The sequence below is a fragment of the Lagenorhynchus albirostris genome, chromosome 8 (genome assembly GCF_949774975.1).
Source record: "Lagenorhynchus albirostris chromosome 8, mLagAlb1.1, whole genome shotgun sequence".
In the NCBI taxonomy this organism is placed as follows: domain Eukaryota; kingdom Metazoa; phylum Chordata; class Mammalia; order Artiodactyla; family Delphinidae; genus Lagenorhynchus; species Lagenorhynchus albirostris.
Genome location: NC_083102.1, coordinates 48654771 through 48669324, shown reverse-complemented (window position 1 = coordinate 48669324; position 14554 = coordinate 48654771).

The window sequence follows — 14554 nt, the reverse complement described above, 5'->3', positions numbered from 1 at the left end:
CAGGCGGACTCTCAACCACTGCGCCACCAGGGAAGCCCAAAGATAAGTATTTTTTTAAAACACAAAAACCGTTGTTTACTTAGCTAAGATTTGTTCTTCACATATCACCTCTTGCAGTCTCCTCACATCCATTTGCTTGCTGTATCTGGAATACCCTACCTCACCCCTCCACCTCCCCATCTGTCTCCACACCATGACTCGTGAAAATCCTTGCCAGCCTTGCAGAGCCTACTCAGGCGCTCCCCTCTCCCACCTCCCCACCCATAACCACCATCCCAGGGTGTTTTCCCATGGCCCTGGCTGGAAGGAATCTGAGCACTACACGTTTTTGGAAAACAATTTGACGATATTCATCGTCTTACATTTTTTCATTTTTTCTTAACCACTAGTCATACTGCTAGTTATCAACCCTAAGGAAAAAATGTAAACATGGAATTATTTTTTTTTTGGCCACCCTATGCGGTTTGCAGGCTCTTAGTTCCCCGACCAGGGATTGCACCCTCACCCTTGGCAGTAAAAGCATGGAGTCCTAACCACTGGACCACCAGGGAATTCCCTACATGGAATAATTTTAAAAACACTGTTCAAATATTATTTATAATAATAAAAATATGAAATAATTTAAACTTCCAACAAAGGAGAATGGCTAAGTAAATTACATTTGACTCAATAAAACATTATACACAATTTTTAAATCATAAAAATTATTTCAAAAGATGATGTAATAACAAACAACATGAGAAATGTTTAAGATGTAGTATTAAATAATATGTAGTATTAAAAGTAAAAAAATGAGTACCAAATTGTACATCTGATTTAAGTATGTAAAAAAGAAATATGTATTCACAAAAAAATTGATTAGAAGGATATACACCAAAATACTAATAATGGTTATTTGGGAGTAGGACGATAATGAGTATTTTTTCCTTCTCTATATTATTTTGTATTTTCCAAACATTGTACAATAAGTACATATCACTTTAAAAAGAAAAAGAAACTTTGAACAGTAGTTTAAAAGCTACATAAATGCAAGCTGTTCATATTATGTCCTTAAATCACATTACTTCCTTATTGTATATAGGCTCTGGGATTGGTCATTTTCTTAAATAAAAATAAACTAATTAAATAAGGCTATGTTGTATTTTAAGCAGTTTCTTAAACAACCAAGACAAAATTTTAATCAGATTTCTCCGGCCTGTACTCAAAAATAACCTGGATAAGTTTAACCAGTGAATAAGAAGTCACTCTTCTCCTTTTTGTCACTCAGATATGTTGTCAAGCAGTGTGGGGACCTGTCTTCTAGCTCTAAAGGTGAGTCATAAATGCTAATGTTATCTTTAGAGTATTTCAGAATACAAAGCTACCTTTTACTTTCACTTCTGAACCTTATCTTTTCTTAAATAAAGTTGTTCTGTTTGAAAGAACTATCTTTGCCCATGTGTTTGGCAAGTTTAAGTGCTTTTCTAGGTCACCACCAAATGCCAAGGTTAACAAGTTTTTCAAATGTAATGCAGCCTACTAAATGTTTCCATACTGGGGAAAACAGTCTTTTAAAGGAGAAGAAGAGGAAAAAAAGAAAGTGTCCACTTTCTTTGGTCAGAAATGTCATTCCATAAATTCACATTTTGAACGTATGTGACTTTATGTTACCTTAAATATAAAATTCGAAATATTTGCTTCTCATTTTCAGGTACTTTTCATGTACTTTTTAAAGCATATCTCTTACTGAAGGTTGAAACTCCCATTTGCTTTCAAGTAATATCTATACTGATTTAATTTATTTAGAGAATAGTTTTTACCGAAGAAAAAAGAAATCTAAGCCTTAAATTTATTCCAAACCTAAATCTTCCTTTCAGAGCACTTGAATAAGAAAACTACTTTATTTGACGATGGCTTTGCTCCTTCACAAGTTAATTTTATTAACTTACTTTTTCATTGAATTTGTCCACTCACATCTAACTGACCCAAATGCCTTATCAAGTGCCCAAATCAGGTCAAGGATAAGAGCTGCTAGTGATGCTACTTTAAGAGGAAACAAAACGCACTGAAGCTAAACCAGCTCCTGTTCTGTCAAAATGCACCATTTCTTTGGCACACACATGTTACGGTTCACCAAGAGGAGAAATGGTGAAAAGCTGACAAAGTAGCTCATTCCTAGAGAATAGTTTGGCGATTTTGTCTGTGGATATGCACTGAAACCTTTTCAAAAAAAATATGGTTAATATATGAAATTGTATATTTTGATTCACAACTAGGGGATTTAGAAATTATTTGCTAGCTATAGTCATCTATGTCTTTCAAGGACAACAAGTATGTCTCTTTTACCTCTTATATCCAGTATCTAGCACACCACCTGCACATAGTAGGCACTCAATAAATATTTGTTAAACTAGTGACACAATAACATAATTAACTTACTGAAGAGCAACTGCCAAGTTGTACCATACTGCAATAGGCACTACGGCTAATTAGCTCAGTCTATACCTGTAAAGAGCTGAGGTCAAGGGCTCAATCCCCAAAACGGTCTTTTGGCCTTGTTCTAGTCAGTTTCATAACTTGTTACAACAAGCCATCTCTCCCATGGATGCAAGAAGAATCAAACAAGCAGAGAGAGAGAGAGAAATAGTTTAATACAATTCATCACCATTCTAAAACAGATAATTTATGTGAAGTATTTATTTAGAAATTAAACTGATAATAAATGAGCTGTGTGTCATTTTGATATGGAAAGTTCCAGTATTTCAGTATGTGAGATTTTGTTATAAGAGTAAAATAGTAACATTAACTACTGATCCTTAAACTAATACAAACTAATATTTGACCCCTGTCTCATTTTATTGTAACTGACATAGTTTGTCACACAGTTCCACTTCTGAGGACAATAATCTTGTGATTGCTATGAAAGATCATTTAATTCAAAACATTTGGCGAATTAAAGGACTCCTATTTTTTGGATGAAGGAATTTCAACAATATGCTTTGCAAAATAAATAAGTAATATGAACATATACAAGACATATACCTTTCCCAAGGACCACCAAATAAACTTCTATCATAAAGGGAGCCTGTTTCAGAAGTTTGAATACAGAAGAGTTTTAATTTGTATTAAGATCTCACTACTTTAATATCACAATAAAGTCAACTAGCTTCTGTCTGTACATTTTCTCACTGGGAAAGTGGAGACAATGCTGCTTACTGCTTCACAGGGGGTGCTGTGCAAATTAATTGCTTAATGTTCTTAAAGCACTGTCTAAGTGCTAAATTTTATCATTAGTGTGCATTGTATATCTCTTTGCAATTATCTGCCACCTTAAAATTCTATGGCTTGTAAGGGTGCCTCACCCCTGGAATACTTAGAAAGGTTAAGGAAAGTTCAAGAAGGAATAAAAATGCACTTGGGCTAAGTTAGGGTACAAGAAAGAGAAATTTGGAATTTGGCACGTTTTATTACATGCTTCAAGTTACATGCTTCTTAGACTAAAAACCACTGAACCATTTTAAATGGGTAAATTGAATGGCATGTAATGATATCTCAATAAAGCTGTTATAAAAAATAATAATAAATCCAACTTCATCATCACACCAAAAAAAGTTATATACTCCTTGAAAGTGTGGATCATTATTCTAGAAGAAAAACTTCTATCCACATACACTTTGAGATCAAAATATGCTATACAGTTTTAAGAAATCAATTTATAATAGAACTAAGCAGTTTAATTATGCAGTGAGATAGTTATCATTTATTTTTAAAATTTAATTATTAATTATAATAGTTACATATGTAATCTGACTGACTGAAAGAAGATTGAGTCTATCTTGACATAAATAAGGCCAGATCCAATAATGCCTATCTTTGCTTTTGCTTTTTGTCTTTTAAGAGAAATTTTTAAATGCACAGAAGGAAATTTCAGCTGAATTAATAATAACAATAGTAGTAGTAGCAGTAGTAAAAACCTTATATTTGTATAGTGATTTATAATTGTACTGAGTAGCAAGAAATATGAAGGGGCTGACACTTCACCCAATTTGCACACTAACAATTTAGCCTGCCACAGCTCATGGTTGCTAGCAGAAGACACAAAACTCTTGGATCAGAGACAAAAGTCAGTTTATTACCACAGAATAGCAGTAGTCAGAGCATCCTTTTCTTGTGCCAGTTCTCCAAGCCCCAATTCCCACAGGGGGACACAACAAGGGTTAGGAGACACCTGTACACACCGTGGGTTGTGTTAAAAGAAAGGAACCTTGAGCTTAGAAAACCCCAATCTTTTCCTTCTACTTCAGAGAGAGAGACTCTCTCTTCCAAGGCTGTTTGCCGTAGCACCATTCTTGAAAAAACAGTCCTAAACAAAAGGCTGGCAGTGGCTATACTCACAAGACACCCAGAAATGTTAGAGAACCAAGGAGAATTATATGCTAACTCTAGGGTGACCATGTATCTTGGTTTGCTTGGGACAGCCCTAGCTAATACCTGCTGTCCAAGCTGAATACCTGTTGTCCCTAGCTAATACCTGTTGTCCCTAGCTAATACCTGTTGTCCACCCTCTTTCACACTCCCAGTTTAGACAAGAAATTATATGATCACCACAACTTAAAATTCTTAAGAAATTCCTCTGCCTGGTCAGATCACTGATGATCTCACAGTTAAGGTTTAGGTCAACCAAACAAGAATGGAGGCCAACACCATATAAAAAAAACTAACTCAAATCTTGAACATAAGACCTGAAACCTTAAAACTCCTGGAAGAAAACATAGGCAGTAAGCCCTTGACACTGGTCTTGGCGATGCTGTTTTTGGATTTGACACCAAAAGCAAAGGCAGCAAAAGCAAAAATATACAAGTGGGACTACATCAAATGAAAAAGCTTGTGCACAGCAAAGGAAACCATCAACAAAATGAAAAGGCAACCTACTGAATGGGAGAAAATATTTGCAAATCATATATGTGATAAGGGGTTAATATCTAAAATATATAAAGAACTCATACAACTCAACAGCAAAAAGACAAACAACCCAATTTAAAAATGGGCAGAGGATCTGAACAGACATTTTTCCAAAGGAGACATGCAGATGGCCAGCAGGTACATGAAAATGTGCCCAGCATCCCTAATCATCAAGGAAATGCAAATCAAAACCCCAATGAGATATGACCCCACAACTGTTAGAATGGCTATCATCAAAAAGATAAGTAAGTGTTGGCAAGGATGTGGAGAAAAGGAAACCCTGGTGAACTGTTGGTGGAAATTTAAATTGGTGCAGCCACCGTAGAAAATGGTATGAAGATTCCTCAAAAATGAAAAAAAAGGGCTTCCCTGGTGGCACAGTGGTTGAGAGTCCGCCTACCGATGCAGGGGACACGGGTTAGTGCCCCGGTCCGGGAAGATCCCACGCGCCGCAGAGCGGCTGGGCCTGTGAGCCATGGCTGCTGAGCCTGCGCGTCCGGAGCCTGTGCTCCGCGACGGGAGAGGCCACAACAGTGAGAGGCCCGCATACCACAAAAAAAAATTTTTTTTTTTAAACTACCATATGATCCAGCAATTCCACTTCTGAGCATTTATCTGAAGGAAACGAAAACACTAACTTAAGATATATGCACCCCATGTTCAATACAACATTATTTACAATAGCCAAGACATAGAAGCAACCTAAGTGTCCATCAATAGATGAATGGATAAAGATGTTGTGGTATATATATGCAATGGAATGTTATTCAGCCTTAAGAAAGAAGGAAATCTTGCTATTCCTGACAACATGGATAGACCCTGAAGGCACTATGCTAAATAAAATAAGTCAGACAGAGAAAGGCAAATACCCTCTGATCTCACTTATATGTGGAATCTTTTAAAACAAAAACACGGAGCGCCCCGCCGCGCGTCGGGACCGGGGTCCGGTGCAGAGAGCCCTTCGTCCTGGGACACAGGGTGCGGCCGGAAAGGCGGCCACCCCCTCGCCCGTCACGCATTGCACGTTCGTGGGGAACCTGGTGCTAAACCATTCGTAGACGACCTGCTTCTGGGTCGGGGTTTCGTAAGTAGCAGAGCAGCTCCCTCGCTGTGATCTACTGAAAGTCAGCCCTCGACACAAGGGTTTGTAAAAAAGAAAAACAAACAAACAAACAAAAACCCTCGTAGATACAGAGAACAGACCGGTGGTTACCAGAGGCGGGGGGAGGGGTAGGAGAAATGGATGAAGGTGGTCAAAAGGTACAAAATTCCAGTTACAAAATGAGTCCTGGGGATGTAATGTACAGTATGGTGATGATAATTAATAATACTATATTTTATATTTGAAAGTTGCTAACAGTAAATCTTAGCAGTTTTCATCGTAAGAAAAAAAAATTGTAACTATGTGTGGGATGAACGTTACTAGACTTATTGCAGCGATCATTTCACAATATATACCAAACCATTATGTTGTATACCTGAAACTAATATAATGTTATATGTCAATTATATCTCAATTTTTAAAAAAAGAATGGAGGCCGAAAAGGGGAAAGTCAAATCATGCATATCATTTTAATAATCACTAAATGAAAGGGACTTCAAGTACTTATCTAGAAAGAAAGATTATTTCAGGAAAAATTAAAAGCTGGTTTGAACATTAAGACAAGCCACTAAAAGTGGCAACTGAAGCTTTCACATAGCTGGTATAACATTATATTATGTTGTCTGAATCCTTGTGCATCTTCACTGAAAAATCTCAGGTGATTTTTACCCCCAAGTATCCCTGAAACTAAGAACTAATTTTCTGACCTTCCATTTTAAGTTGTAAAGAATATTAAAAACATCCAGTGTATTTCAGCCCCATCCTTTCAATCCACTCCTGCCAGGTTTCCCTTCCTCTCTCACCCTTCCAGACAGCACAAGCTGTCTCACATCAACTGCATTCCACTCTCATCCTCATCCCCTTCCCCTACCTTCTCACCCTTGGGCTCAACTCTGACCCTGTCTCTACAATCAATCCTGACCTTAGACAATAATGATTTAATGAGTTTTAACTCAGTACTATGGAACCAAGCTCAATTGACCCCTTCTGACTGGCCCAACTAGCAAAGTTTTGTCAAGGGCACTTTGGTCTTATTCCATAGGTCAGTGTCCATCCAGAGCTCTATTTATGGTGAGTGAATCCTTGATGGTCTCATTCCCTGAATTTGAGTTGGTACTTCAGACCCTGGGAATTGTGATCCAGCCAGGCTCTTGTCAGGCCCCTGTCAGGGAAGAGAACCCTAAGTCCTGAGGAAAGTGTTTTACAATAACCAACCTGACCATGCAGATTTTCAGACACCACAAGCTGCTGGAATCTCTGTGCTTCACATGCTCGTTGAGGAACACCATAATCCCCACCCAGGACTTTCAAGACACATGTAATTTTACTGGTATGTCTTCCACCTCATACACCATGGAGTGCCCATCTGCCTGGCCTTCTTCTCTAGACCCACCCAGAGTCTCCCAATAATGACCACTTCAAAAACCTCAGTTCAGTTACAGTCTTGTTCCTTCCCACCTTGCCATTTCTGCCCCAGGTGGCCTGTTTGTGCCTGACTATTCTAAAACATCCTTGAGAATTTCTGCATTGCTATTATCCTTTTACAATTATATCTAAAGAATTGATTACATGATTCCAGCAGGTTTTCAGTATGAAGTCAAGAAGATTTAACAAAATAGTCTGTGTTGCAATATAGTCTCAGTATGTGACAGATTATTAGAATGCCTGGACTTTATGAGTATATGAATTTTCAATTCATATGGGTCCTTAGGGAATTACTTAAATCTCAATGTAAAATAAAATTATAAAAATCTGTAGTAAAAATTATATGTATATTATGATTGTAATTATGTAGAAAAAATTATGGTGTGAGCAAAGACAGCCTACAAACAGCAACGTACTTTATACACAAGAGAATAGTTCAGTCAAAATAATGTGACTATGGAATTGTTTTCTTTAAAAAAAAATCCATTTCACATTTTGATAAGGAAAAGGAAATTGTAATATTTATTTACCATGAGATAATACTTCGCAAGTATGCTGAGATAACTCAATGAAAAATACTGTAGTTATCAATACTTTCTTTTTTTTTTTTAAAGGGTACTTTCTTTTATTTATTTATTTTTGGCTGTGTTGGGTCTTCGTTGCTGCGTGGGCTTTCTTTAGTTGTGGCAAGTGGGGGACACTCCTCGCTGCAGTGCGTGGGCCTCTCATTGCGGTGGTCTCTCCCTTTGCGGAGCACAGACTCCAGGTGCACGGGCCTCAGTAGCTGTGGCTTGCAGGCCCCAGAGAGCAGGCTCAGCAGTTGTGGCGCACGGGCTAGTAGCTCCGCGGCACGTGGGATCGTCCCAGACCAGGGCTCGAACCCGTGTCCCCAGCATTGGCAGGCGGATTCAACCACTGCGCCACCAGGGAAGCCCTTTTTTTTTCAATATTACACTTGTTTTTTAAATTTTATTTATTTATTTATTTATTTATTTATTGGCTGCATTGGGTCTTTGTTGCTGTGTGCGGGCTTTCTCTAGTTGCGGCAAGTGGGGCTACTCTTCATTGCAGTGCATGGGCTTCTCATTGCGGTGGCTTCTCTTGTTGCGGAGCACAGGCTCTAGGCACGCAGGCTTCAGTAGTTGTGGCACACAGGCTCAGTAGTTGTGGCGCATGGGCTTAGTTGCTCTGCGGCATGTGGGATCTTCCCAGACCAGGGCTTGAACCCGTGTCCCCTGCATTGGCAGGCAGATTCTTAACCACTACACCACCAGGGAAGTCCCAATGCTTCCTTTTTAATGAGCTTTTCCTTAATCAAATCTTGGTTTAGCTGTGTATTGATATAGAACATGCTCTCTTTCATATGCACATGTGTGTTTTCCACAGACTCCGAAAGGTTAACAACTGTTATATACCATTGTATACTAACAGTTTGGTCTAATAGATAAGGACTGAATCAGCAATCTTAGCATCTTCCTCTTAACTCTATGACCCTGGCAAGCCAGGAACATCTATCACCTTAGTTTCTCTTTCAAAATGAATAATAATAATTATTGAATTAGGAAAGTGCCTATAAAGTTTATTAAGAGCCTTTAGTGAAAATGAAAATGAATGTAAACTAGTATATTATAAAGACCCAGTTCAGCTAGTCTACTTTTCCAATACATGAAATTTTAATTTGATAGAAATGTGTTCTTGGAGTATAACTAAGATTATTGGCCATGGAATGTAAATTAGACTATTAGTATATTAAAACACTTCAATAAATATCAGAATAATATTTTGACATAAATTTTCAATGAGAAACATAGTATGACATGTAAAGACATATAATTCTTTGCATTGTCCAAAGATAGGATTTACAATTGTAAAGAAAAGAATTAACTGGTAAAGATGACTCTGTTAATTAGCAAATGGTTATCTCTAATTAAAAATTTTAAAGTTCCTTTCAAATGTATAGTAGTAATTCCACAGATTCACATATCATTGTAATGATACCCTTACAAAAATCCTGCTTTTTCACAAGTAATTGAAGAAATATTGCAGCAAAGATTAATCACCATCCCGCTGTCTAAAAGTGTACCTTCAAGCTGTTAAATGAGCGAACAGAGATCTATTATGACTTTTACAAGAATGTTACTCTCCATGGGGATTACTGCTATTAACAGCAGGAAATGCATCATTTAAAGACATTAAAATTAAATGGAAATGTTTTCACTCATTCAAATAAAAGTCCTTGTTCTTTACTTCACAATAAAACTTGCTTTCACTAGCTTCTTTATTGTAGGAGTTTATGCAAAATTTTCCTGGTCGTGCCATTTCAGATGGCTTTCATACCTTTTAATCTCTATAATTCCATTTTCTTTTCTATAGAAACAGTGGTAGAGGTATAATTTTACAATCTGATACATGAGGACTTGGTTCCAACTATAAACATTACTTATAATATAGCACTATTAGTTACTTATTTCAAATTTAGACAAATTATTTATACTCAAGAATCTTAGATCCTAAATTTGTTAGCTCTCTTCCCTTATGTGCTAGATTCTATGTAGGGATGTGATTAAAAAAGAAACATAAAATATATGCGTGAATATAAGAAGAACAAGTGGAGAAGAAGAGAACAATCTCTATATTTTAAAATATTAAAATATGATGACACGCCATCCCCAAAAATCAAATTGGAAAATATTGAAATTTATTTTCATTCTCAATACTGGCTAGAGTGCAATGAAATGGACATTTATGCTCACTTCATATGGGAAAAAATATTGGTCCTTTCTAGAACGCAATTTGGTCATATGAATCAAGCCATTTCCAAACATGCACACACTTCTTGTGGAGCACGGGCTCTTGGCACGCGGGCTCAGTAGTTGTGGCGCACAGGCTCAGTAGTTGTGGCACACGGGCTTAGTTGCTCCGTGGCATGTGGGATCTTCCCGGGCCAGGGATCGAACCCGTGTTCCCTGCATTGGCAGGCGGATTCTTAACCACTGCGCCACCAGGGAAGCCCCTCAACATCTTTTTGATGTTAGTTTCTTGTCACTCTGTTTCCCTTTGAAAAAGTGTCAATAAATGTACTATTCCATTTATTAAATTCATTGTTGGTTTTAAATCATTGTATTAGATTTTTCTGTAATTTACTCCCTCTTTTGCCCAAATTAGCTTGTGTTTCCTAAGTCACCAAGAAACAGAATATGAAAACCACATGCCATCCTGCTGTAGATTATTGAGATTTGAAGGTTGATAATTATGAAGATTACTGATTATGCTGTATTATATTCAATCAAGTAGTTGGCATCTTTCTAGGATGATCTTTATTCCATTGTCTTAAAAATAGAAATAATCCTAACTTATTTAAATTTATACATTAAATATACATAACGTATATATTAAAATTTAATATAGTATTTCCTTTCAACAGATAATGTTTGAAAGTTAAATTTTTAAATCTTAAAGTCAACAGTCCTTACAGAAGGGTTAGTTTCTAATTCTATAATGAGATCTGATATGGAAAGGACTTAAAATGCAGAAATTCACTTTAGAGAGGAAAGAATTCATCTATTCCATAAAGTAAACTTCAGCTAAATAGCTCACGTAAGAAACAGGATAAGAAAAATATTAAACAAAATATGCTCAGTAAATGTATCATCATGTGGTATCTATTACTGTTTACTACCCTGTAACAGAATACTCAACTATTCTTTTCAGTTGCTTACATTTTTGATCACACACATCAACCCTGACCAAATGATCATGGAGGGCCATGCAAATCATGTAAATGAAATTCAAATTTTATCTTAAGAGCAATGCAGTGCCATTGAACGGTTGGTTCTTAAGCAAGCAGGATATTATCAGGTTGGTGTTTTAGAAATTTCACTCCACTGGATGATGAATGGAATGGAAGAGATCGGACCTAAGGGCAGGGAGTTCTAGATAAGAACTACTGACCTGGAATTGGCTAGTGACACTGAACATGAGGAAAAACAAACAGATTCAAGAGAGACTTAAGGAGATAAAACAGACAGAACTTAATCATTGCTGTTTATTATATCTTGTCCCCTTTTATTTATACTTTTCGTGCATTTTACACAAAAAGTATAAATGTGGGGAGGTGTTAAAAGTTTATGAATTAAAGTTATTTCACATTAAAGAGTGATGAAAGCACTATCTTGCTGCCTATCCATCCCAAAATCTTGGAAGAGTTACAGAAGCAAAGCTATAACAGATTCACAGAATATTGATCAGATATAGCATCAGAATATTTGACATGTAATTTCTTTTGTCCTTTTTACAATAAGTAATACATAACCTGTACATAATACATAAGTAATGTATGACATAAGTTGACAAACAGCAATACCACTTGTTTGTCTGCATACCCGAAGGACTATGGCAGCAGCCTCCCTATGGCTCTTATGTAAAAGATAATGGTTTGTAATGGTCTGTCGGGCCTTTATTTTCTTTCCTGCCCATGTCTGCATGTCCAAATCCAAAATATACTCCCCAGCTCGTTTCAACTACCATCTCTCTACCGTGCAGCTGTCTCAGATCTCAGAATCTGTAAGTAACAAATCTTTCCCCCTACAAATTTCCCATATTCCCTTTATGACACTTCATGTTTTACTTTGTGTAAAGGTCTTATCTCCAGTAGACTATAAGCTACTTGTAACCAGGGTCCTTGTCATTTCATCTTTTATTTACCCACAGTACTTAGCATAGTGCCTGGCATGTAATAGCAACCCCATAAATATTTGTCAAATGAATAAATCAATAGCTATTTCCAGCTGCTCTTTCCACCTCTGCCTTGTTTCACCTAGATCAATAGCAATGGAAATGCTGCCAGAAATCAAAGCCTCATGGGACCTTCTGAATTATAGGTTCAGAGAACAAGGTTCACTGGCAACTTTGTAAAAACTATCCCAGATATTTTACTTAAAGAGATACTGCTAAACCACATGTCTAAACTTTGATTTATAATCTCTCTGACAATAATCCCAATCTAATATTGTAGCATAAAAATTTTAACCACAGGTTTCTTTGGGAACTTGGTCATCCCCACATACCAACTATACATAAGAAAATGGCTCAAGCTAACCAGATTGGGGTGCCTGTACTGAAACCCAAGACAGTATTAATAACATTAAAATAAACTTTGAGTTTCACACTCATTTTATAAGTAGTTTTCTGAGGAAATCAATTTCTAGAAAAGAAAACAATCATGTTGAAACCTCAAAAACAGAAAACTTTAATTCCCTAAGACAACTGCTAAAGATAATCAGATCCACAAACCTGGCAGCCGTGGTATCTTTCAAATGTCTAAACTGCTTCAACAGGAAGCCAGCCAAAGTCCTGTCCATGTAGGCCTAGAATACATCTATTTTTAAAATTCCTTTCTTATTGTTTGGAATGCTTCAATCTTTCAGCACTGGGTCAGAGGTGTATTTGGCTTCTGTGGTTTCAGGAGAAAGGAGTTTAATTAAGCTCCTTAAGCCCCAGAATATTTGGATTTATGGCTGAATCATTCCTATTTGTATTAAATAACAAAACAAGGCTATTTAAAAAGGGCATTTAATATTGAGGTAAGTAGGGCTAAAATGGCATGATATCCAGGATTTCCTTTAAAATATTTCAGCAAAGGAGGAAAAGGAGATAATAGATGAAAAAAATGACAAAATCTAGATAGGGATTTAATATGGGTAATGAGTACACAGGGGTTCATTGTACCACCTCTCTACATTTGTATATGTTTGAATTTTTTAAGTGTTACGTTACTGTGAAAAAATTTTTTTAATTAAAAACAGAAATCCAGACAAATAGTGCCCAGAGTCCTGAATCATCCTTGAGAACTGCAGGGTGTATTCCATCATGGGCCATATCAGTTTGACTCTAGACTCATGTCCTTAAAGCTGACTCTCAGCATTTTTTTTTTTTTTTTTTTTTTTGGCTGTGTTGGGTCTTCATTGCTGTGCGCAGGCTTTCTCTAGTTGCGATGAGCGGGGGCTACTCTTCATTGCGGTGGCTTCTCTTGTTGCGGAGCACGGGCTCTAGAGCACAGGCTCAGTAGTTGTGGCACGTGGGCTTAGTTGCTCTGCGGCATGTAGGATCTTTCCAGACCAGGGCTCGAACCCATGTTCCCTGCATTGGCAGGCGGATTCTTAACCACTGCACCACCAGGGAAGCCCTGACTCTCAGTTTTGATATCATTTGTTTCATGGAGAAAAGAAAAAAGAAAAAAAGTGCCTTCAGAGAGCCAACTAGATGTGGCCCAGAACACTGAAACACAGCCAGAAATTTCAGGATGGTTCTTGACCTCATATGTCATAATTTTCTGGGGACACAGTATCTTCTTGGTAGAAGGAGCTTGTTTTCTGCCTGTGGTGGACATGTATCACTTTTGCTGCCTATATCTACTCTGCTTCCTATGATAACAATTTCTAAATTTCCATTTGGGGATCCACTCCAGCCCCATTCTCAATCCATGAAAAAACTGATTCTATCTCTGGATTTGGGGGTGGAGCTTAAGACCAAGATTAAGTCAATCAGAGCATCCCATCTCCTCAGTCACTGGCAGGTTCCTAGATGGGCACATCATCTAAATCAGGCCAATCAGGGCTGAGGAGGTTCAGGTCTTAGACTTCTGCTTGGCTATGGGGAAAGTGAACTCTTTCACAATGGGTTGGATATTGGGTTAATGTGTTCTTGTAGTTGCTTGAAGGCATCATGCATAGCCTGACAAAGAACTGAATACAGCAGAAGGCAGCCATATAACCACTGCAGGTGAAAGGAAGACAGGTTCTAATGACATCAAGTGAGCCCCGACCAGCTGCCTTTGAAGACTGTCCCTGGCATTTCAGCCTTGTGAGTCAATAAATTACATGAAGAGCTCTAACTGATATGTAGCTTAATTGCTCCCTTTTGTAATTAAGCCACACTGTATAGTTAGATGGCTTGACATCATAGCACTTTACAAGGTCTGCACTCCAAAGGAAGATGAATAAACTTAAAGCATAATTCTTACTTATCAAAATACATGAATGACTTCTGAAAATGTGACTTCATGGCCATTAAATTCTGTGATTAATT